Here is a 26,209-nt window from a genome sequence, read left to right as displayed (position 1 = left end):
CCACATACACTGGGGCTAGCAGGTTAGAATCTGGCCCGGGCCTGCTAAACAACAATGACAACTACAACAAAAAAAATAGCGGGCACCTACAGTCTCAGCTACTTGGGAGGCTGAGGCAAGAGAATTGCTTAAGAGTTTTAGGTTGCTGTGAGGTATGACACCACAGCACTCAACAGAGGGTGACATAGTAAGACTCTGTTTCAAAAAGAAAAAAATTGCTGGCATATTGTTAAGTTAGAAATTAAAGCATTACTCGGAAGAGCCACCCCCGCTCCATATATGTGTGTATATATCTGGGTAAAATAATAGTCTCACAACTTTATCAAAAGATACCATTTTTCTCTAGCCCAGATCATTTTAAAAGATCACCTAAGAAAAGTTTATTTTTTTACTTATATAACCTTTTGTGGGTACTGACTCCTTTCTTCTTTGGTTGTTAAAGGCAAGAAGAAAAAAGTTTCAGGGCGGTTACCTTTGATCATGAGCTACATTGGATTTTTTTTTACAGTGAGAAATAGATCTGGCAGCCTGTGGCTTGGAAAGAGATGGTTCAGTCTGACAGCTTAGAAGCAGGGCAAAGAGCCATTGATCAATGAATGGAAGAAAAATTAAGAAATCCTGTAGTTTAACTACCTCCTACTGCAGATGAGAAAACCAAGGCACAGAGAAGTTAGATGATTTGCCCAAGTCACCCATGGAATTCACCTGGGGCTCAGGGAGCTTGTGTGTAGTTTGAGTTTAGAAATCTGTTTCCACCCCACCATGGCCACAACTCTACGGAGTCCCTATCTCTGTAGGCCTGCTCTGTGGCCTGTTTGTGAATCTCTAGGAAAGGATCTTGGTGTTCTTCCCAGTCGTTTGGCAGCAAATCAAAACCTTTACAACAGCTGGACTTGGGTCGACACTCTTTGGTGGTGGTGGTCAAAGTCCTTGCCCATGTGGGTCAACACCCACATGAACAATGCAGCTATTTGCTAGTGAGCAGGCATCTTTCTTTATTAATTTACTTAAACAAAATGTTTTAAAGATCAGACCTTGCTATGTTGCCTAGGTTGCACTTGAACTCTCAGCCTCAAGCTATCCTCCCACCTTTGCCTCCCAAAGTGCTGGGATTACAGGACTGAGCCACTACGCCTGGCTTGTATTTTTCTTTTATATTAAGCTGAGATCATAATCTGGTTTTGATGTTGCTGACTTCTTGGTTAAGAATGCAACCTCTCCCTTATTAATACATTTTTATGATGAGATAAAATCTAAAGATTCACTTTATAATTTCATTTCTCGGCTTATTTCATTGAGTATATACTTTGAAATTACAGGGTCTGAGGTCTAGAATTTTAACTATTCACCATATTTCTCATGTTCACTTTTGTACTTTACTTACAGTTATTCATTTTTTGTTTATTTGTTTTAGCCAAGGTCCCACTCTGTTGCCTGGGCTACAGTGCAGTGGCCTCATCATAGCTCGCTGCAACCTCAGACTCCTGAGGCAAACCTCCTGTCTCAGCCTTCAGTCTCCTGATGTAATCTAGTTTTGTTAAAAGAATACTATGCAGATCATTCACCCTTTACCAGAGATGATAATTAATACTTATATCACACTTCCCAGTTTGTAAAGCTCTTTATACATCCTTATTTTCACAACAGTCTTTTGAGTTATCCTATGATTATATGCAATTTTAAAAACCAAGAAATTCAGTCCCAGAAAAGTTAAGTAACTTGCCCAGAGTGTCTTAGCCAAGAGGCAGGAAAATAGATGGGCTCAGAGTGCAAGGTCAGGGCAACTTGACTCCAAATCTAGTCATCTTAAGCATTACCTTGAAAAAGTTTATTCTTTTCTATTCCTGAGTAGAATTAGAGTTATTTGTCTCCTTAATATTCATCATAATTTATCTTTAGAAAACCTAATTCTACAAAAATTCTTGATTCAGAGTTGCTGCTGTCCATAGCATTAGGTTTAGATAAGGTATTTTCTGAAAGCCTTTCTCCTTCCACTTAGGTTAAAAAAAAAAAATGGAGATGTCTGACTGCTACTATCTCATTGAGGATAGCTCTCTTCCTGGTGAGAGGCAACTCTAAAAAATGAGAACAAAAAGGAAAGAGCCACCCCCTCATTTAAGGGTGAGAAAATTGCTGCTGGTAGCAAACCAGGACACATATGAGTGAAGGCCAGAGGGCTAAGGGTGGGTGATTCAGGCAGCTAGATTCCTGGCAGAATATTCTTTCTCTTCTAGAATATTCTGGAATATTCTAGATTCAACTGATATGCTTTTCTAGTTGGAAGAACTGTGGTTTTTATGTGTTTAAATCAGTATCTGAGTACATCTTTCACCCACGCCTGAGATGAGGCTTCCTGGTTTAAATACAGCGAGTGGACTGGGCTCTATAGGTTTAAATTATTTACAGAGCTATATGCTGAGTGGTATGCTTCAAGGAGTAAATCTTTGTAGAGTCTTTTTTGTTTGTTTCAGTTTTTGGCCAGGGTCGGGTGAACCCAGCACCTCCAGGATATGGGGCCGTTGCCCTACTCTTGAGCCACAGGTACCTCCCAATCTTTGTAGAGTCTTTACTCTTTTGAGAGAGTAAGTGCTATACTGGTACTTCTATGGAATCACTTTATTTTTTGAGACAGTCTCTCTCTGTTGTCCCAGGTAGAATGCAGCAATACCATCATAGCTCACAGCAACCTCAAACTCTTGGGCTCAAGTGATTCTCAAGTGATTAAAGAGAATCACTGCCTTATCCTCCTCAATAGCTGGGACTGCAAATGCATGCCACCATGCCTGGATGATTTTTCTAGTTTCTATAGAGATAGAGTCTTGTTTTTGTTCAGGCTGGCCTTGAACACCTGGCCTTAAGAAGTAATCATCCTGCCTCAGCCTCCCAGAGTGCTAGAATTACAGGTGTGGACCACCACACCTGGCTGTATAACAGGTTATTTTACAGACTTGCCACAGACACACTTCCAGAAACTTCCCACAAAGTCACTTTTTTATGATGCTAATTAAACTGTTATAAGCCTCAGTTTTCCCATCTATGAAATGAAAAGGATGTTGGATGTTTCCTACCTTTTCTTTTTATTTTGGTACTTCCATGGAGTCCCTTACTATGAAGTCCCAGGCCTTCAACGGAGAGCAGAGGGATACAAGTACAAGTGTAATAACAATTGATCACAATTGTTATTTTTCAGGGTGGGGAGGGGGTTGCGGCAAAGTCAAAGAGAATTCCAATAAATTTTCTGATTGTTCCATTAAATGTATCTCTTGTGTGTTTGCATTGTTTTTGCTCACTTTTTCTAGCGAAATAGAATTCTGTCTTCTTAATGGCTGTTAAGTTTAAAAATTCAAATATACCGTGGGATAACACTATCTGCATAATTAAGAAATTGTAACATACATCAAAAATTCCGCTTTTGTGAGAGAGTAGGTTTTTTAAGCTTTTCTTCCATAAAAATGTGTTTATTCATCAAATATATGTTTCCATGATACAGAATAGATTCCATTTACATAATGTGTGTATAGGTTAAGGCTGCCAGATAAAACATAGGGTGCCCATTTAAATTTGAGTGTCAGATGAACAACAAATTAGTATTTGAAATTTAAATTTAACTGGACGTCCTGTATTTTAAGTGCTAAATGTGGCAATCCACATATAATAAATATCACCTAGTTATTTATATTGATCATTAATTAATAACTAAGACCTTGGCTGCCGGCAAAGTCAAGCTTTCTCCCAGAGACAGATCTGAGATGCTACAATGACCTCCAAGATCAGACAGCCTTCTTGGAAAGAGTTTCAAAATCTATTATCAATGTAATCGTCATGAAAATATTTGATGAGAACACTGCATCACGCTGTATAATAAATTTAAGTAGAAAAGTGAAAGCAGTGGTATTTTCATGAGGCCTTTGGATGTCAGTAGAAAATAGTTCCATACTCAGCGAATATAGATAGGTCTGTTTGGGGCTGTGTTAAATCCAATTGTGCGGAGGTTTTGAATAATCAGGAGAGACAGCCTAAGCGCTTTCTCTTCAGAGTGATTTTACAGGAAGCACTATTTCCTAAAGAAAATACACGTATAACTCTCATAATGCTGAAAGAGCACTAGTGTATCAATTTATTGGTGCTGGCGTCCTGAGCCAGAGTTGCAAACTGTATTCAGATTTTAAACTCTACTCACTGTTGCTGTTGGGAGAAGTTTCCTTCTCAAGATAAAGGTTATTTCAAAAAATTGTAGACCTTTTTTGTAGTTTCCTGCAAAAGAGTCTTCAAGGATCTTTACAGAAGGTCCTAACTTCCCTTTGTGAAGCCAAATCGAACGTGGAGAAAAACAATAGTTGAGTTTTCTTCCATAAAATGGGGTGGGGGGGAGATTTGAGTTGGGCTGTGTAATTTCAGCTTCCCTAAATAAGTCTTTTGGAAAGTTGTTCGGGGGGAGCAAGTGTGTGATTTTGGCCTTGGCACACAACCTTGGAGCTAACTGGTTTTTATGTCTACCACGGATTTTCATAATAGACTTCTCTGTACGATATGTTCCACAGCTAATAGGTCTGATGTGGTTGCCCAACTTCTTAACAACTTTTAGTTTCCAATGAAGGGTTAAATAGTCCTTTTAATAACACGAAAGAAAAAAAATTTTCAAAGCTCACCACAGTTCTTAGTCACAGGCTAAATATTATGAACAAGTTTATTTCTTTGCGCCCGTTCGGTATCAAGAATATCTCCCAATAAGAATGAAATGTAGAGGGTTCAAAGACATAGCACTTCTGAGATGGTAGTGTTGTTTACATTGCAGGGTGCATTCCTGCTATCTTTACCAGATCTCATGTGCCAACCATTGCTTAGTTCCAGTCGTCACCTGCCATCTATAAATCATCTTGGAAATATCAAGGGTGCTGACTCATGAATCCCTCATGTTTCCTGGTTTGCATTCACACATTTTGTTCAGTGGTGTTTCATACACTTGGGGGCCATTTATAGAGAGGTCACAGTCATTCCCTTCCTGACATTAACAGCCACAGACACGTAGGTACATTTTGTGGATGTATTTTTCCTCGACCATTAGAAGTTATGCTTCATGGGAGCAGGAAGGGTTGTCTTCATGAAAAAGTAAACACAGACTCAACAGCCACAGTAAATTAATTGTTCTGTTGCTCAGTTCACTCTCATCTGGAGAAGGTTCGCATGGCTCGCCTGTGACTTAACTCTTTCCCACTCTGCCTATAAACGTGATTGTCTTTCCTATTTAAAATTTAAAAGTAAGGGTCTTCTCTCACCCTGTTTCGGCCTGTTTAATTGCCGTCCATGCTCCTGCAGAACCTCTTGAACAAGTAAGCAGAGGTGGCTGCCTCTGTTCTGCACGGCGTGTGGCTCTGATGTGGGCCTAATGACCGTCCTGTGCGAGATTAAAAGAGGTCTTGCTTCCACGTCACCATCTGAACAAAATGTGTTCCTGGGAATGAATGATGCGAATCCAAAGAAGCACACACCGACGATTTCTAAACTTTGTCCTTATTTCTTCTCTTCCAGGTATCTCAGTAACGAAGAAGACGCATACATGTAAGTAACACCTTTGCTTTTTTGTCCAAAGTTTTCTGAAGAGTTGGAATTCGCGTATGTCTGGCTGCTGTGACCCTTCAAGTATAAACTAATGTTTCAGCTGTGATCCATGGTCAGCAGAGGTCATTTTTCAACCTGTAGTGGTCAGAAGTGACCCATCTCCACGTGTTTGTACTGAGTGTGTGTTGAAGAGGGAGGCTAGACGTAGTCTGATGCAATCTAGGGTTTCCAGCCATGAATCTTTAGAGAAATCATGAAATCTAGCCAGGAGGATCAATGACTTACTGGTTACCCTTATTCTGGATCCTTCCTAGAAGAGTTGGTATGTTTCTAGGAAACATCACCGTGATTTCTTTTAAACTCTGGTTTCCTTTTCCTCACCACTAGTTCATAAATTAGGACGTTTCGTACTCATGTCTGTGGGGCAGAGGTACTGACTGGGGACATAGATGCGGTCGCTCCACCACGGGTGTGGCCTCCGAGGCCCCTGGGAAATGGCATCGGTAGTTGGATGTGTTAATGTGTGCTGGATTTACGCTCTGTATTCATCCCACTTCTCAGGTTCAACTGTTTTCACCAATTGCCTTTCATTCGAACTACACGCTAAGTTACAAACGCACATCAGCATGAGGTGTTGTGATTTGCAGTCTGAGCAATGATTTTTGACTGTGGCCTTGAACCTCAGGATGAAACAACACATCATTGATGCAGGCAGTCAACTTTCACTGTACTTGACCAGCATACTATGTAGGCTTCGAATTAATGGTGTCATTAGAATTCGATGACTCTATTAGACCACAGATAAGTGCTACCTATGAGATGCATTTGGGCAAGCAGTGGAGATATGTATGGCACAATAGAGGGGTGACAAGGATGTGTCCCCAAATTTTTCCTAATTATACTATTTAGATTTTTTTTATTTTATGAGAAACATTTGGGGGAAAAAAAAATCTGTGTAATAGCAAAGTACTTTAGTCGTGCCTCAGTTGATCCTTGAAATCTGCTCTTGGGTTTGTCTGTCTGTCTATCTGTATTTGTAGAAGACAAAAATGAAACACACAAACAAAACACCAAAAGACATCAAATTGGATGAGAACGTGCCTGACTTTTAGGGCCCAGTCCTGCAGTCTCTCCACGTGGCTCTCTCACGGGCTTCAATGGAATGTTCATTTGAGGAATGCTGAAGAGGCCAGGCCCACATGAGACACACCATCAGGATGGCACCTCCATCTCTCAAAGCACAGTTCCACTTGGCTGTCCCTCCATCAGGGTAGTCTGTGACCCTTAGCTTTTGGGGGTTGTTTTGTTGTCGTCGTTGTTGTTGTTCTTGCTGTTGTCGGTGCATAATTGAGCTCATGATGACTGAGAGATTGACAGTGCAGGAGACTGAAGTCCTCTGTGTATCCGCAGGGCAGGCATGGTACAGAGCGCTTCCTTGCACAGCCTTGCCCATGAGCTCGTCCCTGGCCCGGAGGGACCCACTCTAGAGGTGGTAAGTAATTCAGTCTTTCTGCTAGCTCAGTCCTGGGCCTCTCCCCAGCAGGGGCTGATGATTGTGCCTGCTGTTTATGGTGGTTTGGGGTATGGACTCCTGGCCACGTGGCATGATAGAGAAATCTACTATTTGCATTATGACTTGGCTCTTAGATAGGTGGACACAACCACCACTCATTCACCTCCTTTAGACATCAAGTGAACCTCAACTAATAAGATAACAGAAGACAGAGACCATTGATGTTAGTTAATCTCTAGACAGTCCATACGTAAAGACATTCAGGGAACTGTCATCTCTGATAATAATGTCATTGGCCTATTTCAGAAAAAAATAACTCGCAGTCGAGTTTCAATTCCCTGAAGGATTTAGATGACAGCAAATGAGAGTGGTGGCTAGTGAGGAAACATGGATGGTCCAGTAACAATCACTTTAACCAGGTGGGCCTTTCTGCGAAGGTTTAAAGAAATTCATCAGCTATGCTAGTTTTAAAGCAAAATCAAGATCTAGCCAGAGTGGGTGGACTTGCAGCACCTTAACTAGGAAAATCAGCAGGAAGATTCTTAGTCATTAAGCCTAAGGTAAATGTGGAAAGACTTACGTAACCCACAGGAAGATTTAGATCAGAAATCATACTGTTTTTCTGATTGATGCTTACTTTGATGGTTTTGGGGAAAGGGCCCAGAATAAAACAGCCCAGGGACAAATTGGGAAGAATAGCACCTGAACAGACAATCAATGCAAAACTTTGCACGTGCCAAGGAGAAATTGAGTTTTCCTGGCTGCATGTTAGGGGAAGTCCTCCATACCACTGGAACGTAGCGATTGTTTTTGTCACCCAACTCAGCAGACAGCCCATCGTATTTCTGATCTTAGCATCTCCACAAGGGCCCACAAACTTGTACGGAGGAAGAAAAATCTATCGGTTCTTTCTCTAATAACAGTCACCCAAATGACTTCGTCTTCAGCATCTGTCGGATTTTTCTCGAAAACAGAACTGTCCTACCTTGCCTGTAAGTTTTTTTTTTAAGATGTTAAATTACAGCTGCTCTTAAATCATCTTGACACCTGTTCTTCAAGAAGTTCCACTGTCAGTGATGTGTATGAATTCATTTTTGTACTACCTCAAAACTTCCATTCTTTGCCAGGGTTCTGGAAACCTTGGTCAAGATTCATCAACAGCCAAAGTCCCCCAGCATCAGCAGTGTCAATCTGGGTTCCTAACAGCCCTTACAGAGCTATTGTTCAACTTACACTACAAATTAGTATTACGGTTGCAGAATATAGTATCAGACCAGAGTGTCAGCTCACAGGTACACCAGACAGAGATACAAGAACTACAAAATGAACCTGAATAGTCGTGACACCAGATAATATTTTAGTTCACCTTGTTGTCTGGAAAGCATGAGTATTGCCAATTAAAAAAAAAAAATGTTTCAAGTGAGATGAGCCCAAAAGTCCCATGAAAAGAAATGTGATGGTTAACTTCAAACATAATCCTTAGAGAACTTGGGTTCTCCTAAGTTTCAGAGAAGGGTACCTGAGGTGTTTGTTTTAACTTCAAAGGGCCAATGGAAAAAGACAAAGCTTTGGACAGTCATCATGCCCCAAAGGGTCAAGGAATTATTAACCCTTGTGCTGTTCTTCAATCACTGAGAGGAAATGTTGCTGTTGGTTTTTGGTGTGTGGACACAAAAGAGGTTTTATGTGTGGGATAGGAACATACTAGATGAATTTTACACTGTGGTATGGAATTTCAATTTAATTTTCATGGTGATTATATAGCACATGTATTTGGTTGGACACTTTCAAGATGGCTTTTGCTTTGGTGTTGCACAAGTTTGTTCTGGTCTCTTTGCTGCTGAAATAATACCTGTGGATAGGTAGCATTTTCCTGGAATTGACTGCCATCTTGGTTTTATCATTGGCCAAAGACAACCAGTCATGCACTCCTGATTCCTTAATCTAATTATACCTGCATAGTTCCCCATTTACTAAAATGTTAGGAGTCAACAAATATGGGAGTGAAGAAATGTAACGTATCACCCTAGCTGCTTCCAGCTCTGGGGAAGTTTAGCATTGCAGAGTCCTTAACTCTAAGGAATGTATCAAGCAGCTACCACATAGATAACTTGGTTGACCCTGGACTGGACCGTTCCCAGAGGTACCAACGTCTGCCCCTTCCTTTTCTTCCCTTGGTTGTTTTATTCTTTGGTTATCCTGTCCATGCCTGCCCTGTGTGCTGGCTTCCACCCTCCGGGATAGACACAATCCTTTGAAAAGTGCAGGTTACTCGCTGGTAAGGAGTCAGGAAGATGTGTCAGTCCAATCCTAACTTGAGTTATTCAATTCTCCTAAAAAATAGCAAAATAAAAATATGCTCCCAAACTTTCCAAAATATCTTAATTTTAGTATAGATAGCCACTAAAAAGGAATCTGGTAGATTTTGCACGTGTTTAACTGAAACAAGCTAATATCTGAAATATAAAACTAAAGCATTGTGTTATACATATTATGAAGAGATTTTAATTCTCAATAGTGAAAATATTTTAGCCCGAATCAGAGTATTTCTTGGAGAATTAATCTTTTGTATCCATTTTTAAAAATGTGTTTATTGCAATCATTTAAAATGGAATAGGTTAATGTATTCACTTTTTATCCCTAGAGACTTGGCTTTGAATTTGACTTAGAGAAAATTAGTTTTGAGGCCTCAACCTCCTCTCTTTAGGCATTTGTTGATATCACAAAATGAAAGCAACAATTTGTCACAATTGTTGCCATTTTCTCAGGAGATCCAAGAACTAGAATAACCTTATTTTCTCCTTTTCTTTTTCTTTCCTGGAGGCCATTCTTTTTGATTATAGACTCTTAGCAACCCCAAACTCTGGGCTCACCCACATTATTTGCACAGTCCAGGAAAACTCAGGAACCATTCTTGGCAAAGCTAATGGAAGGTGCTTTGGTGATATAGTTAGTAGGTTGCCGTGACAACCCATGTGATTCAGTGTGATTCACAGCAATTATAATTTCAATTGCTGGCAGGGTGTTTTATTAGGACAGATGTGAGAAGAAGCCACACGGAGGTTCATTTAGTAGGCCTTCATCCAGATCCTGTCTACCCATTGACAAATTGTCAGGAAAGGGAATCACCTAGCTCTCACAAAGTAACTGGAAGATTCCTTGTTTAGCTTACTCAGGCTATTGGTCATCCCAGAGGTTAAACTTGCTGACAGTGCAACATGACCAAAAGACAGGTGCTGGTCTCCTACAGGGCCAATTAATGGAAAACAGCCCTTTGAGGACCTACTGTGTGCTGACATGTTCTTTGCCCTCAAGGAGTTTACAGCCTGGTTGAGTATAGCAAGTAGGGAGACCTGGGGGTCAGGTAGAGGCACACAGTCATAGAAAATAATCTGAAAACACAAATGCCACGTGTACCAGCTCCAGAAGATTCAGCTTATGACTGGAAAACAGACTAAACTGGAAGAAGGGGAGAGGGGAAAAGAATTAGGGAGACCACCCAGGATCCTGATACCGTGACCTAAGCATATAATAGCAATAAGGCGACAGAAAATTTCTCCCTGGGTGCTAAAAACTATCCTTACTGCTCATCTTTGCCCATTCTTACCCAGAGTAATGGGCGGTTAGTCCCTTTATGATTAACCAGACTGAGGAAGGAAAAAAGCCTTCCGTACTGTCCGGTAACATTCACCTTGATTAGAGTCAGCCTGTGTGGCTACAGCCAAGCCCTCCTCAGCTTAACAGGATTTCTCTGCCTCATCATATTAAAAATAAGTGGACTGCACTTGACCCTGCCAGTCAATCCTTCCAAGGTAGAAGGTTTACGTAGTCTTAAAATCCACAGTTCCCGGTGAGGATCTGTGGGTTCCACAGAAAAGGAGACTCTTTAGCTAAGCATTTCCATCAGGGCATCCCATTGATTCCAGTTTGCTCAGATTCATGAATTGAATTTGGACCAAAAGTATTCGTGTTCCTGTTTCATAACATATGCTTCGAAGTGTGTGTTGAGATAGTGATTGGCTCTTTAAAACCCCTGATCTAGGTAAAAAGTGTCCAGCCTACCATGCCACTAGCTGGCATGTATTGGATAGATTTATTATATACTGTATTTGATAAACTCTTGGACATGAGTGGGCGTAACTTTAGAGACAGGCTAGATGTCTATTACAGAAGTTTGCACTTCTAGTTCAATATTAGCACTAATAGTGGTGAGAGTAGCACCAGTGATTGTAGCAACAGCAACAGCAAAGCAGGCACCACCACCTACTAAGCAATACTCTGAGCATCAGGCCGAATGCTTCACGTGCTTTATCTCATGCAATCTTCTCATCAGCTCCAGGAGCTTTGTACCACTTGCACCCACATCGTAAATAAGAAAACTTATCTGAGAGATGAGTAACCTAGAGAAGTCAAAACACTTGGTAACTCACCTTCCTGGGCACAGCCACCTCTCAAAACAATAGATTGCCTCCTTGTGTGTATATAAACCTCTCACAGTAAATAATTGTCCATTTATTTACTTTTACCGCAACTTTGTGGTGTACATATTGCTACTATCCCCATTTTACAGGTGAAAACTGAGGCCCAGGGTCCTATACCTGGCTAGTGTGTGTAGAGCCAGGATTTAAAGGCAATCCAGGGAGCCTAGATGCTTTTAAAATGGAGAAGTTCATTTTTTAGAATGGTTCTTCCACTCTAAAGCATAGGAAGAAAGCCAAGTGTGACAGAGTCATTCCTACAATTGGTCTGGGTTTTTGCAACTATTTTACCTAGACAGGCTTCTAAGCTTGAAAAACCAACGGATTTATAAAAAGGGGGAATGTTATTCCCACTATGTGAAACAATGATTTAAACACAGTGGTCTATTGCAAACTATACAGCCATCTTACTTTAAAATGATCATTACCTATCTTTTTAAGAATCTAACCTCATTCAAAGAACTGACATCCACTGAATGTCACTGTTCCTACAACACAGCTGATTCCAGAATAAAACAATGGCTCAAAGTGGTTACTTATGCTTTTAGTCTATGCATTTCCCCACTCCTGCAATAATGTATGTTTGTCATGGCATAAACCCATCTGAAATAGAGCATTTCCTGTATAGTAATTGCATTCATAATATATTTATGCATTATTTTTGTTAGACTGACTTGATAATTCATTGCTATAAAGAGGTAGTATGATCCAGGACACTGTGGTTTCCTTAAAACCTAACCCAAAACAAACCAGACCCAGAAGGGCAGGGCTGGGAGCCAGGCAGATTTCATTAGCTTCATATTTTTTAACCCTTTCTCTGGGCCTAATACTGTGTGAAGCACAGTGTAATATTGAAAGCTTAACTCACATTCCTGACTCTCTAAATAGTTTCGTCTGTATCTGAGAAGAAGGAACAACCCCATTTGAGGAACTTTCAGTAATGAAAAACTATGATTCAAGTGAGATGATTTGTTTCAATGCTGTGTGAGTTGGGAACATGGGTGGTGAACTGAGCTTCATCTAGAAGGGCAGCCAGGATTAGGTGATCAGAGGAAGATGGTGTAGACATGTCTGGCGAGAGAAGAGCATTAAAAAGGGAAAGAGAGGACGCTGAGATGAGAGAGCAGCCTTTGGCTTCTCTCATAACCAGTGAGCAGCCACAGGATGTGCAAGAAAAGCAGTGACCGATAAACAATGTATTTGCTGTCACCGTCATCTGGATCCCTTCTCTGAACCCATATACAACTCTGACCCTTAGATAGAGGTTCTCTGGCCATTCCTATGGCTGATTATACAGAAGAAAATGCTTATTGGGCAGGAAAGATCTGGTCCAAAAAGGGAAGGCTGTTCTGGTTATTAGAGAAAAGGGGTGTTTCACTTTTTCTCTACCTCCCCAGTCTTAAGGTCTAATTATAAGACCCATTTATTTTTCCATTTCATTAAACTCAGAGACATGAGATGTGCAGTAGAACTTGAAAAATACATATGCGCTTTGAATTTTATGGCAAACAGTTCTCTCGTTCATGCAGCTAATTGACTAGAGGCTACTGGGATAACTGGGAGCCTCCATCTTTCCAACCTTTTTAAACTCAGCTACAAATAGCATAATGAAAATTTGAACCCCAGATCCCAAATGTTGCCCACACTTGAGCAAGGCAGAGTACACTGCGCTGATGATTATTTTTCTTCAACACAAAGAACTATTTTCCTCATAGACCTGAACAATACAGCGAGAAAAAAACTGAGCGCCCTTTTCTCATTGTTTTGGTGTTAATTTCCCTAGAATGAGTTTCTATTGTTTCCCATAAGGAACACCAAGGTTCAGATGAGGCATTTTCTTGGACTGCATGTTCTTAAAAGTCTTCCGTGTAATGAACCATATCGAGTTAATTTCTCTCTCTCTCTATTACACCATGTCTTTTTGTGTCTACAAAACTGAAAATTCACTTTCCCTCACCAAGTTGGGGCATCGGGATAATTGATAGTCACCAGTCTGTGCTATTGGTAGACAGGATAACACCAGTGCCTCTAGAGAACATGTGAAAACTAAACTCTGTCCCCCGAGGCCAATGAAATAGCTGTTTGGTCCCTTGTGTGAAACTTCCTAATAACTTAACTGGGCAGCCTCTGGGTCCCTGGAGGGTTTCTCCACAAGAGTATTCCCTCTCTTTGTTAAGATTGCTTATTAAAAATGATTTTATAATGAAGTTGCCTCAAATAGCAGCTCTTTTCCTGGTTGTCCTTGAAGCTGTGGTGAAGAATCTTAGAGACAACTGTCTAGTTGTCCTTGTTAAAAACTTCTCTCTTAGCACTCCTGCTCTTGATTTTTAAGTAGACAAAGTCTTAACTGACACAAGTCCCTCTCCGGTTGATTATGTCGCTTAAAACATTGTGCCAGGCATTCAGCTTGTCATTCGGGCTCAGGAATGGAATTGATTTACCTGAAGTGAGGATGTTTCAGTCTGCAATAGAATCAAGCTTCCAGGCTTCCCCAGGAGAGAAGCGGCCACAGGCTGCTGTTGCTAACTCTGCCCCTGACTCCATAAAAACAGTGATTTCCAGTTATTTTATCTCTTTGGTCCTCAGTTTCTGCTGTCTGTAAACTCACCACTTTCCTGCCACAAGGGACTGTCGTGAAGAGGAGTTTAAAAAAAAAATCACACTCGGGTGGCGCCTGTGGCTCAAGGAGTAGGGCGCCGGTCCCATATGCCAGAGGTGGCGGGTTCAAACCTAGCCCTGGCCAAAAAAAAAAAAATCACACTCATTGCTACCCACACACTGTATACATTCAAAAACTCCTAATAAATGTAGGCAATCGGGGGGAAATCAGATTTTTTGTTTCTGTTCTGTTGCTATACACATAATCAGCTTAGCTTTTTGGCTTGCAAGGGCTGAAGCGTGGTGATATATTTAACATAAAGGACAATAAAGTGGTTGTCAGGAGGGCTCAGGATTGGAAATGTCTGACTCAGTCTCAGTTTCCCAGTGGCCAGGCCTTCTCAACAAGCAACACAGGAAATAACACACCATAGAAAGTTGTTAGTGACGGATTCAGCTTGAAATATTTTTCTAACTTTAAGGCTTGTCAGACAGTAAATCTGCAGAACAGTGTCCTTGGGGTGGGGCCTGGCTCTCCTTTTACCTTGCAGTGAGAATACAGTGAAACACAAGTAGTGAGAAGGACCATTGTGAATCTTTTAGTGGACAGATGGGTCTTGTCCGGTTGGGCTAAGAATTATCATGTGCCGAGGCCATGCAAAGAACATGCCTTGGCTAAATTCTCTTCTCTGAGACCAGGTCTATTAGATAATACTATTCTTACATTCAGTAATTCCCGATCCCCTTTCCCAATACAAAAGAAAAGAAAGGAAAAGAATTCCTACTCTGATTCTACTGTCAGCGGGATCTTCTTATTCCACCTCCTTAATAAACTTCCAGGGATTTCCACCGCCTGGGGAGTCTAAACTTCCTAGTACGGCATTCAAGGCTCTTCACAATCTGGTCTTAATCTTTCCACTGCTCTTTTTGTGACTTCTCCCAGACAGGCCGTTTTTGCCATCCTCCACGATCCTAGAAGACTCCGTGCACGGGCCGACCTCGGTGCCCTTGTGGCTGCTGCAGCCGGTTTGTCCTAGAATGCCCTTCGTCAGCTTCTGCACCTGTAGAAAGCCTTATAGCATCTTCCATGAGGAATCTTCTCCACGCTCACCTTGTTATAAATGCCGCAGCTCCTCTGCCCCCCCAGTACTTTGTTAAGGCGACAGTACAAAAATATATTGTAGAATAAATTGTTGATTATGTAGCTTTGTCCCACTAGATACTCTTTAATTGTGTTTGCGCCCTTAGGTTTCGCAGAGTGATTGATGTCTACTATGTGCTCAATTAATATCTGTAGATTTTAAGTAAGTGTGTGTACATACAGAATTTTAGGAACAGACACGTTGTACATTGACTTTGGGGGGAAAACAATAATCTTTTCATTGTTGAAGGCTATAAAACAGAACAGGCATTTATTATTTGAAATTATATTGTGACATCTGTATTGTGTTATTTTGGAAGCGACATCACAGCTCGGGGGACTTATGGCTTTTTTAGTTCAGCGTAGTCTGAGGGTACAGATGATTAGGGGACGTTGTTTGCATGTGTGAGGTAAAGTCCACGTTGTGGTTCTGCTCCTCTAACCAGATGTATTTTGAGTCTCAGTTTTAGGACTGATTGCTTTTGTGTTTCTTTCTAATAGTTTGTAAGATATAAATCAGAATCTCATTTGGAGGTTTGAAAACATCTGTACATTTTTCCAAAGATGAAGAATATGTCCTTTTTCTAAATGGCCTCTTAAACACTAGTTCTTTGCATGATCCATCCAGGGTTTCTATAAACCAAATGATCAAATCTATAGAATAAAGGGAAAGGGACATTTTCACCTATTGGCATCTACATAAATGTGAAGTGGAAAACTACCTACTAAAAAAGAGAACGGGCACCTCTTTCCAAGAAGGAAGGGTCTATTGTGTCAAAGGAAATAACCCTGTATTTATCCAATCTAGAGAGAAAAAAACTGATCCTAAAATGTTAAACAGTTGCTGAAGTCAATGTTCTGATAATCACGGGTCACTTTTTGAATTTTAAGGTCAATTCTAGAAAGAAATGGCATTTATTCGTTCAAGGTCATAACATGTGACATTGCTGTCTGGTCTGGAATATGTTTCCTTAATTTAGCAGGAACCGATGATTTCAAAACTATTGTCCATCTCACAAGTAGCTAGCTGCACACGAGCATGGCTTCTGTGCCCTTTTCCTTGGAATTCTTTTAAAAAGGTTTCTTAAGCCTGGTCTGCTGTGTCTTCCCTACTTTTGTTTGTAACTTTTTCTTGAGACAAAACAAGCGGAGCCAAATTATCCCCCTGCAGTATCAATTCCTTGAGTGGAAATCTTGCTTATAAATGAGAGGATGAGATGTGACCCAATAAAGAATCTATTTTAATTTTAATTTATTTCCTGGTGGCCTTTTATGCCTCCTTAGGCAATGACCTAACCAATTCTCTCTTAACACTGATTTTTTTTTTTCTTCCAAGGTCAAAACCCGCTTTGGAGTTATTGTAGAAGGAGAATAAATGTCCCTTGCCTGGAACATAAACTCCATTTCTTCAAATGAAATTTAAATCCAAGTGTTCTCGGCTTCACAATACTTCTTTTCTCGTTAGGTATCTATTAGCCAGCTAAATGAGAACAGGCTGAAGTAGGAAGATCTTTTAGGCTTCTGGAGGTTGAGATTTTGACAGAAATACCATCTCTTGGAGCTGCCTTCACCCATGTCCTTTTTCAGTGGGGAATCTTCAGTGACAAAATGAGGGGAGCGAACTTCGTTTTGTGTAGCTGTTTCACACAGCAAAGTACAGTCAAAGTAGAAACTGTCCTAGGAGTCAGCTCAACCCATGGCTTTTGAGGTTGGAAAAGGAAAAGCTGTTACACTATCACACGTGCACACACACACACACACACGACTGCCACCCTACCCCCTAGAAAAAGAGTTCTGCCTGCTATCTCTAAGTCAAAGAACTTTCCTTGGCCTGATTTGTGGAAGTTACCTAATCCTGTGTATAATTGGGGTGATGTGAGGGACAGGACGATGTTCTCATTTTCATTATGGGAGCCACTTGGGGACAGTATCATTTAGAAGAATATGTTTTTATTGCCCTAAATTGCTTCACCTGAGATTCTATCATGCGTTCTCTTCAGTTAGATTTCTAATCAGTGAAATGACCCGTGTGAGTCCCATTCTCACAGATTCTCCTGGTGTTTCAGCTGCTCCTTAATGGTCAGGGAATTCTTCCTCATTCTGTGCCAGAGTTTCACTTAGCAGGCAGGATCCTGGAGAGTTGGGTTACTATGCCATTGAAACACAGAAGCACCAATTTCTCACCTTCTGCACATGACCAAGAGTCTGAATACTGTGCATGACCCTTCTGTGTTAATGCAACAGCAACGCTTCATCTTGAAGCTCCCCATATGGTATCATCACCATGAATTGAGCTTACCTTGCCTTGCCAGACTGGAGAAAACTTCTGGAAGCAACCCTCTTGGCACAAAGACTCAGCTGGGTTTACCTCACATTGAATGAAGTCAAGTTCTAGTCTATTCTCATTTAAAATTCATCATTATTCCCAACTACTTACTCCATTAAAGTCTCTTTAAATAAACGGATGTGGCTTAGATTGAATTCCCCAGAGAACAGACTCGAGATTCTGAAATGTGCCCACAGAGAGTTTATTGGGAAGTGCTCTTGGGAACACCACCTGGAAGGAGGAGGGGGAATCAGGCTGGGCAGAGGAAGACTTGAATGGCAGGCACTTGCAACCTGAGCTTCAGCACGTGTGAGAGGGAGATGAGAGCTGGGAGGGCCCGTCTGTGATGTCCCAAGTTGAAACAAGGGGCTGGATCTTTTAGCTTATATCAGCAGGCCATTGGATGTTGGCTGCGCCCTGGGAGAGGCTTAACCCTGAGCAAGGCAACTCCCTTTAGCTAAGGGCAAAGCTCAGGGACAAACTCAGCTACGAGCCATTGGCAGCCAACAGGGGGGATGAGGACCTCTGTCCTAAAGAGTAAGATCTGGGCAGCGTACCCAGCATCCAAAACATGGGGACATTAAATTTAACTTTTGTGAAAAACATGTTTTCTTTATTTAAATGACATACATTTTATTGCTTAGCTGGGACTTCAACTAATAAAATATATGCTTGGCCTCAGCATTACAGTATACCGGAATTGCAAATGCTGAAGAAAAAAAAATTCTGTTGAATAAGGTTCTTCGTTAGGATTTCTGGTCCTGAAAATGTGCATTATAAATCATATGTGTGTGCGATTCTATCTTGTGTTTTGTTTTCTTACACATGGACATTCTAGAGCATTAACAAATTTTTCTCAATTATAAAAATAAATAGTATATTTCCAAATATGTGAGCTCACATAATATATATTCCCATAGGAACAAAGAGAATGCTGACAAGAACTAGTTCTACATATTACATGTTCCTTTTCAGTTTGTGACAGTTTGCCACTGTCTTATAATTAAGATACAGTATCTGAAATATTTTTGCAGGGCCTATTTATATGCATAGGAAGTCTCTTTCTCTCTCTCTCTCTCTCTTTTTTTTTTTTTTTTTTGCAGTTTTTGGCCAGGGCTGGGTTTGAACCCACCACCTCTGGCCTATGGGGCCAGCGCCCTACTCCTTTAAGCAACAGGCGCCACCCAGGAAGTCTCTCTTTTTAGTGGTTTAAGAGGCTCTACCCTCCTTTTGCCCGATAGCAACTACTAGCAAACGAAACCTAAATTAAGTAGATTAGTGGTGACTGTCAAAGATGCAAACTATCGTGGGCTCATCATTCTATCCTGCAATTGTTGCCATGGAAGAAAAAGCTGCTTGGAAAGGGTTAGTGATAAAGCACAAAATGAATTTGGGTATCATTCCTCCAAATCCCACCATAGCCTCTGATTTGGTGAAATTTGACTTTAATTTTACTTCTCAGAATGGGAGATTTCAATAAGAGAAAGTAAATGCAAACTGTCTTCCCAGAGTATTGCTGTTGAGGGAAAGAGCTTGGTTGAAAACACATCTCCCCGACACCAACCCCATCCCCAACATTCTAAAGCCCCAAGTTTTTTCTTCATGAGTTTCTGGGATGTGCCTGGTTCAAAATACCCTTCTTCCCTCTGGGACCAGAAACTCGAGATGATCTTGCAGATCTGTACAAGAGCTTCTATTTCCATGGGTGCTGAAATTTCAGGCAAATATCTGAAGCTCTAGGGTTCAGAAGGAGTCAGCGTTTATCTAAATGGAATTAAATCTTCCATGGCCTTGCAGCATTTGGTTTCTGTGCCTCTACATTGGAAAAGAGGGGACCCTTTCAGATAGACAGTGAAGCTAATTCAGATTATTCTTTCCCTTATTCAAAGAGAATTAATAGATTGGAGAAACTCTTTACCTGGTCTAAAAGCTTCCATGGTTCCAACTGCTTCTACCTGGGAAAATCCCCAGCCATTCTTTTGGAGATCCCTGTGTCTGAGTCTCTATGAAAGGGATTCTGAAGCTGCCATAGACATCAATGGCAGCTTGATCGGTCTGCCCTGGGTATTACCATAATAATTACAAGGTCCTGGGCAGATAGCAGCTTTTCAAGTCATAAAATCACTGGTAGGACAAAGTCTCCAGTAATTCACTCTTGGGAGAAGAATCCCATGGATGCTGTATCAAGTAACCATCTAAATTCGTACAGATTATGTCTGACCCAACCCATCCGATTGCATGCATTGTGTAACTGCGCCACTTCTTTACAACACATGCTGATCGTTAGCGTAAATTACAGTCATCTTTTTATATATAAAGGTAACTAATGAGCTGCAATGTAAAGTAATTGCTATTTTCAATGGACAGGATGAATCTGCTACTTAATTTTTTCCGGAAAAAAAAAAACACCTCTTTTTTTTTTTTTTGCCAGAATTTCAGTGAGTGATTCACATTACTGTCAATTACACGCCCTTATTATGAATTACAGCCACTAGGCAGCTGTCCAGGAAAACACAAGTCTGAAAATGCTTCTGTTTTAAGAAAATTAAATTCATGGTTGCTCCTCCTATGGGCATGTACGGCAGGCAGGAAGCCTCCACTTTCTTGCCAAGGAAAGGGATAAGGCCCTGCCCACTTTATCTGTATTAAGTGGCCACTGTGACATCTTGAGATCTCGATACCGATGCCCAGATGCAGGGCTTGGTTTTGGTTTCTAGTCTTTTATTTTTTTTTTCTTTCTGTGTGTGTTACAAAACACAGACTGGTGTTATAAAACAGTATTTCTAGTTATGAGTCACAGCAGTGCCTGTGTGTTACCCAGAGAGGCCTCATGGAAGCTGAATGGAGAAACTGTTTGTTTCCATCCTTCCCCAACGTTGGAATTGAAGATAGTTTAGGGCTCTGGGCTCTATTTCCGAAGATGGGCTCACTGTTGTCATGATCAGTCATTAAGTATAGGTGAAGCTTCAACCAAAAATGCTACATTTACTATCGGGCTTCTCTCCAGTCGAGGAAATCCAGCTTTTTTATGGGTGAAATTAAGATTGCTGGAGTTGGTCAGAGGTATTCTTTCTGGGAATGTTGTAAGTTTGGGCATAATATCTTTAAAGCATTTAAAGGTAAGGGGGCTGAAATCACTTATGCATTTGGGAAAACTGGTGAGAATTACATGATATTTTTCCAGCTCTGAGCCTTTAACTGAGCCTTTATCTCATTCATAGCATCAGACATTTCAAATAACGAATCATTTAGTGGAGATGAAGCTGGCCTGCCCATTATCTGGGTTCCAGATACAGTGTGTGGAAGTGATGTTAGCCTCTGAAAGAAACATTTAAGATACAAAGATTGTGAATTGGGTGAAATCAGTTTCACCTCTTACCTTGTTTAGATGTTGATGCAAGCCAAAAACTGGAAAAAAAAAAAAAAAGAAATTATTTTAGATGATTAATGAAATTTGAATGTGGACTGGTATTTTACATGATAGTAAGTATTTTTTACTTTGTCAGGTGCAATAATGTCATGATGATGTTTTTCAAAAATCTTTGTCATTTGGGATGAAGACGGTGAAGTAGTTGTGGATGAAATAACAAGGTATCTGAGATTTACATTAAAATGCTCCAGAAAAAAATATGTTCGTAGAGGATACTGGGATGAGGTAAAGCCCAAGTCACAAAATATTGTTTTAAAAGGGTGGGAGGGGCGGTGAGAACATGGGGGCAAATTCTGCTGTTCAGTTTTTGTATGAGTTTGAAAATATTTGACTAATGGGTGGTGCCTGTGGCTCAAAGGAATAGGGCGCCAGCCCCATATACTGGAGGTGGCAGGTTCAAACATAGCCCTGGCCAAAAAAAAAAAAAAAAAACTTCAAAAAAAAAAAAATGTTTCACTAACTTAATTTTTTTCCCTTTTCCTTGTTGTCTGTAATTGATAAGATGATTATTTTTGCATTTGGGGTTTTAGCACTTGGGGAAATTAGTGTTTAGTGTTAAGGGGGTGACAAGGATTAGCATATCCAATTCAGGCTGCCAATAACGATCTCTTAAACTACATAAAATGCATGCCGTGTCATGTAAATGATGCATCAATTGTTAACATACAAGTAAGAAAAATTACCTTTTATATTATGGTTGCCTGACCTTTGAAAGGGTATAAGCATGAATTGCTCTTGTTTTAAATCTTTTCGACGTTACTGTGATTGTAAAGATCTAGGGTTGAGTGTCGAATGGACTGCCAGAGTGTGGGCTAGTGGTCCTCATCACCCATGTTAGAGGACATTTTTCTCAGAGGAGGTATAAAGTTTCTTGATCAAAGTCTGTTCCTCTTGCTTACAAAATTGGAAGCAAGACTGGAGCCCTTCAAAACCAGTACCCGATTCAACTGCATCATGCTACCTCAGTCTCATCCTTTAAAACACTCATTAGCAGTCTACCCTCTGGGGATCACAGCAGTTTTCTAAATCCAGACCAGTGACTGAATGTCAGATGTTCCTTCCAGGGAGTGTGGCCCCAAATCATCTTTTCTTTCTTTGAACACCATTTCTAAGTTGTGTGATAAGTCCCAGAAGTGGTCGTTTTTAATTCTGTTCCTGTTAATGCTCTGCGGCTGGTCTCCCTCGTCTGCCTCTCATAGACTTTCTGTCCAGGATGGGTCAATATGCTCAAATGACAATCCAGGCCCAAAGGAGGAAACGCTTGGCCACGTGATTCCACAAAGACCCTCAGCCACTTCTAGAGTACCTTTCAGAAAGGCCTTTTGTAGTTTAAGCTGAAATTCCAAACAGCACAATTGAAATAGAGACATTCTTTTTTCTTTTCAAATGGAAAAATGGCTCCTGTTTAGTATTTGTGGTCAAAACCCTCTCAACACAAACTCACCTGCTAAAATGTTATCTTCTTTGCACTTCATTTCAGGTCACTGAGATAAAATGAAGGATTGGGGTTGGCATTTTACAAGTACAAAAGTGTTTTTCAAGGGTTTTACAAAAAACAACTCTCTGATTCTTAAAAACATAGTTTACATGTAGATGGGAAAGCAGACACACACAGAAGGGCTTTGCCCTATGGGTATGGTCTGAAGGGCTTTGCCCTGTGGGTATGGTCTGAAGGGCTTTGCCCTATGGGTATGGTCTGAAGGGCTTTGCCCTATGGGTATGGTCTGAAGGGCTTTGCCCTATGGGTATGGTCTGAAGGGCTTTGCCCTGTGGGTATGGTCTGAAGGGTGTTGCCCTATGGGTATGGTCTGAAGGGCGTTGCCCTGTGGGTATGGTCTGTGGGGAGGGAGGCCAGCCATACGGTTTGGTCCTGTCTTCCACGCATTGCTCAGAACTCCAGATTCTCTTTTATCTCTTGGATGCCCCCAAAGTACTGATTTCTTTTATTCATCCAATAATCTCCCTGATCTTACTGACTTCCTAATGTATGGGAAAGTATCAGGAATAAAAAAGGAAAAATGTGACTTGGCGCCTGTAGCACCGTGGTTACGGTACCAGCCACATACATCGAGGCTGGCGGGTTCGAACCCGGCCCAGGCCAGCTAAACAACAATGACAACTGCAACAAAAAATAACTGGGCATTGTGGTGGGCACCTGTAGTCCCAGCTACTTGGGAGGTGGAAGCAAGAGAATTGCTTAAGCCCAAGAGTTTGAGGTTGCTGTGAGCTGTGATGCCAGGGCACTCTACCAAGGGTGACAAAGTGAGACACTGTCTCAAAAAAAAGGGGAGAGGGGAGATGTAATATGGCCCCCAGCCCACCTTTTTTATTTTCTTTGGAGGAGGCAGGAATAGAAAGACAGAAAAGGTGCATACATGCACAACATGGTTACTTTGGACAAAGGTGCTAAGGAGAGAGATGACTTAGGAACCCCCCTACCCCAACACTGGGGACTCCCGGAAATCACCATGCATGAAGAGTTAGCTAATAAATATTTCAGAATGTGAAGAAGGGTGAAGGAGGAGCTGAGTTAGCCTCATGGGTGGAGGTAAATGGAAGCACAGTGCAAAAATGTGCTATTTGTTGGCGGGCACCTATAGCTCTGTGGTTAGGGCGCTGGCCACATGCACTGGGGCTGGTGGGTTCAAACCTGGCCTGGGCCTGCTAAACAAACAAAAAAAAATTATCCAGGCGTTGTTGCAGGCACCTATAGTCCCAGATACTAGGGAGGCTGAGGCAAGAGAATTGCTTGAGCCCAAGAGTTTGAGGTTGCTGTGAGCTGTGACATCACAGCACTCTACCAAGGGTGACAAAGTAAGACTCTGTCTCAATTAAAAAAAAAAAAAATGTGGTTTTTGTTTAGGTATAATTAATCCTAAAGATTGTATAAGCTCATTTGATTTCTTTCTTTTTCACTTGAATTAGACCTTCTAAAAGACATCTACTTAACTTCATTATAACCCTAGATGATAATTCTGTAGAGGAGGCAAGGATTGGAGTATTTTGTTTCCATTTTACTCTCCCAAGGAGGAACTTTCAAAGGGTCCCTATTCAGGTTTGGCTTTTAAGAGCTGGTTTGTCATCTGTACAGGGAGGTTCATTTCTTTTCTGGGCTCACAAATACTGCATCATCTAACCAGGGAATAACTCTTTTACTCTTCCAGGGGCAAAAGAATCAGCTCCCCTTGGCTTTGTTGATAGAAATAAGGTTTGTCCCATTGTCGCGAGCTGCTTGGGGATTCCTCCCTGGCAGTTGTCGTGGAGAGAGCCTGTTTTCCCTGAAGGGGTGGAGGGGTAGCAGAAGCCAAGCTACTGTTAGACCCACTAAGATGTCCATATTCAAGATGATAAGAGAGGGAAGAGAAGGTGGCGGGGGAGGAGGAAACACAGAGGTAGCTTTGGAGCTCACCCAGGGGATTCTCTTCTGAGCCAACCTTCAACCCAGCAATCCAAAGACAAGGCCTTTTACTTTGTTCAAGAAACCCTGGAGATTTGTGGTTTCTAGTATTGATGGTGCTGTGTGCCAACCCACATAGCCAATTCTGCACGCAACTGGTGCTGCAGACACATGACCCATATTTCTCACAAATCCCACTATTCTGTGGTCTTTCTAGTCTTCTAATTATACCAAGAAGACAGTCTCTAGTGGGTAATAATCTCTCTTTGCTAGTACTTTGTAGCTGGTTCCCAAACCAAGGGCTTTCCTCTCTCACAGCTTGAGTGTGGTATTTTTATTTCAGAGCAAGTTGCTGCTAATGGGGAAGAGGGAGTCTCTTGACCTTCTGGGGTGACGGTCAACGGGTTTACCTTCCTTTTTGACTGAACGGTGCATTTGGTTTGGCGTGGCTGGGCACACAGGGAGATACCTGCCCACCAGTCCCATCCAATGTACCTTGTGTGGTCTGGCACTGTTGTTTATTTTTTCAAATTAGATACTCAAACAGTGTGCGTTGTGAAATCTTTAACTAAGTTCTATCCCAAGTACTTGGTGTTAAGGAATCTTGCAAAATGGAGAAAGCTCACCATTTCATAAGTTCAGTGACCAGGATAAAAAATAATAATAATAATCTCTTGGTCAATGATGTAAAGATTCCTTTTTAACCTATGCCTGTTTTGTGGGGTATACCTCTGTCTACTTTGTCTCATGATTTTTTTATACGCGTGTTGTCTCCCCTGCTGGGTTGGAAACGCCAGGGAGGCAGGACTGGTGTCTCTTTGTTTTTTGTGCACCTCCAAATTCTTTGTGTCATCATTTATGGAAACAAGGCAGACATATATACACGTGGGGTTGGGGTCTTAGTAGACCCTCGTCCTGAGTCTCCTGTGTCTTGGCCTTGGAATCTAGGAAACTCCAACTAGGCCTATGAAGTGAGGAAGCCAAACTGGATGCCCCCCCAAAACCTTTCCCTTCCTAAATTCTAACGGCCAACAAGATCTTAACTCAGGAGGACCGGAGTTGCTTCAGTCTTTATCATACATTTTTCTCTCTACCTGTATCTCAAAAATAGATCATCTAAATTTCCCCAGTTTGATAGAAGATATTGATTTTACCTCTATAACACATCTGAAAGAATCCTGAATGAGAAGTTGCTGTAAATCACTAATAGAACCGTTAAGTGGTAAATTCCTTAGGGAGCAATTCTTCAGTCAGCCAGAATAGCTTAATTTATCTTTCTTTAAATTAAAAGACTTGCAAAAACTGAAGAACTAAGAGGGTCCCCCCCCCAAGGTGAGCTACATTTCTGTGGCTGCCGTCCCTGTGCCCAAATACGTGTGGCATGATGACAGATGCATGTGTCTGAGTCTGAGGTGGGAGGGTGCTCTCCTTCCCTCTTCTTGAGCATAGATGAGTAAAATCTGATTAATGTGAACCTCCAGGGAGGCAGAAAAGGAGGAAGTGGTAGGAAACTGACTTCCACTCTAGGACCTTTCACATTTCTATGCTGGCTCTGAATGTCATTCATCCAATCATTTACTTATTGACGGCCTGCTATATACCAGATGTTCTGTGAAGTGCTAGCATTTTCTAGTTGAACTGTGTGATCTTGACACAGTGTCTTCCCCTTCCCTGAGTCCCTGGAGCTTTGAGTCCCTGGAAGCACTAAGTAGGTGTTCTTAAAGCAATTGACCTCCAAATGCTGTTTATTGTGTCCTATGGTCTCCT

General features: G+C 41.3%; 1 protein-coding gene across 1 annotated transcript in view; it reads left to right on the top strand.

Moving 5' to 3' along the window:
- The first annotated feature begins 5,535 nt into the window (after positions 1 to 5,535).
- Positions 5,536 to 26,209, top strand: part of RORA (RAR related orphan receptor A) — a 188,385-nt gene continuing 167,711 nt past the window's right edge. The window contains exon 1 of the mRNA XM_053595818.1: positions 5,536 to 5,559. The gene's annotated coding sequence lies outside the window, so the exon portion shown is untranslated. The remainder of the gene's footprint in view (positions 5,560 to 26,209) is intronic.

This window comes from Nycticebus coucang, chromosome 6 (assembly GCF_027406575.1).
Source record: "Nycticebus coucang isolate mNycCou1 chromosome 6, mNycCou1.pri, whole genome shotgun sequence".
In the NCBI taxonomy this organism is placed as follows: domain Eukaryota; kingdom Metazoa; phylum Chordata; class Mammalia; order Primates; family Lorisidae; genus Nycticebus; species Nycticebus coucang.
Note: the sequence above shows the minus strand (reverse complement) of the source record. Positions and strands in the feature narration are given on the sequence as shown.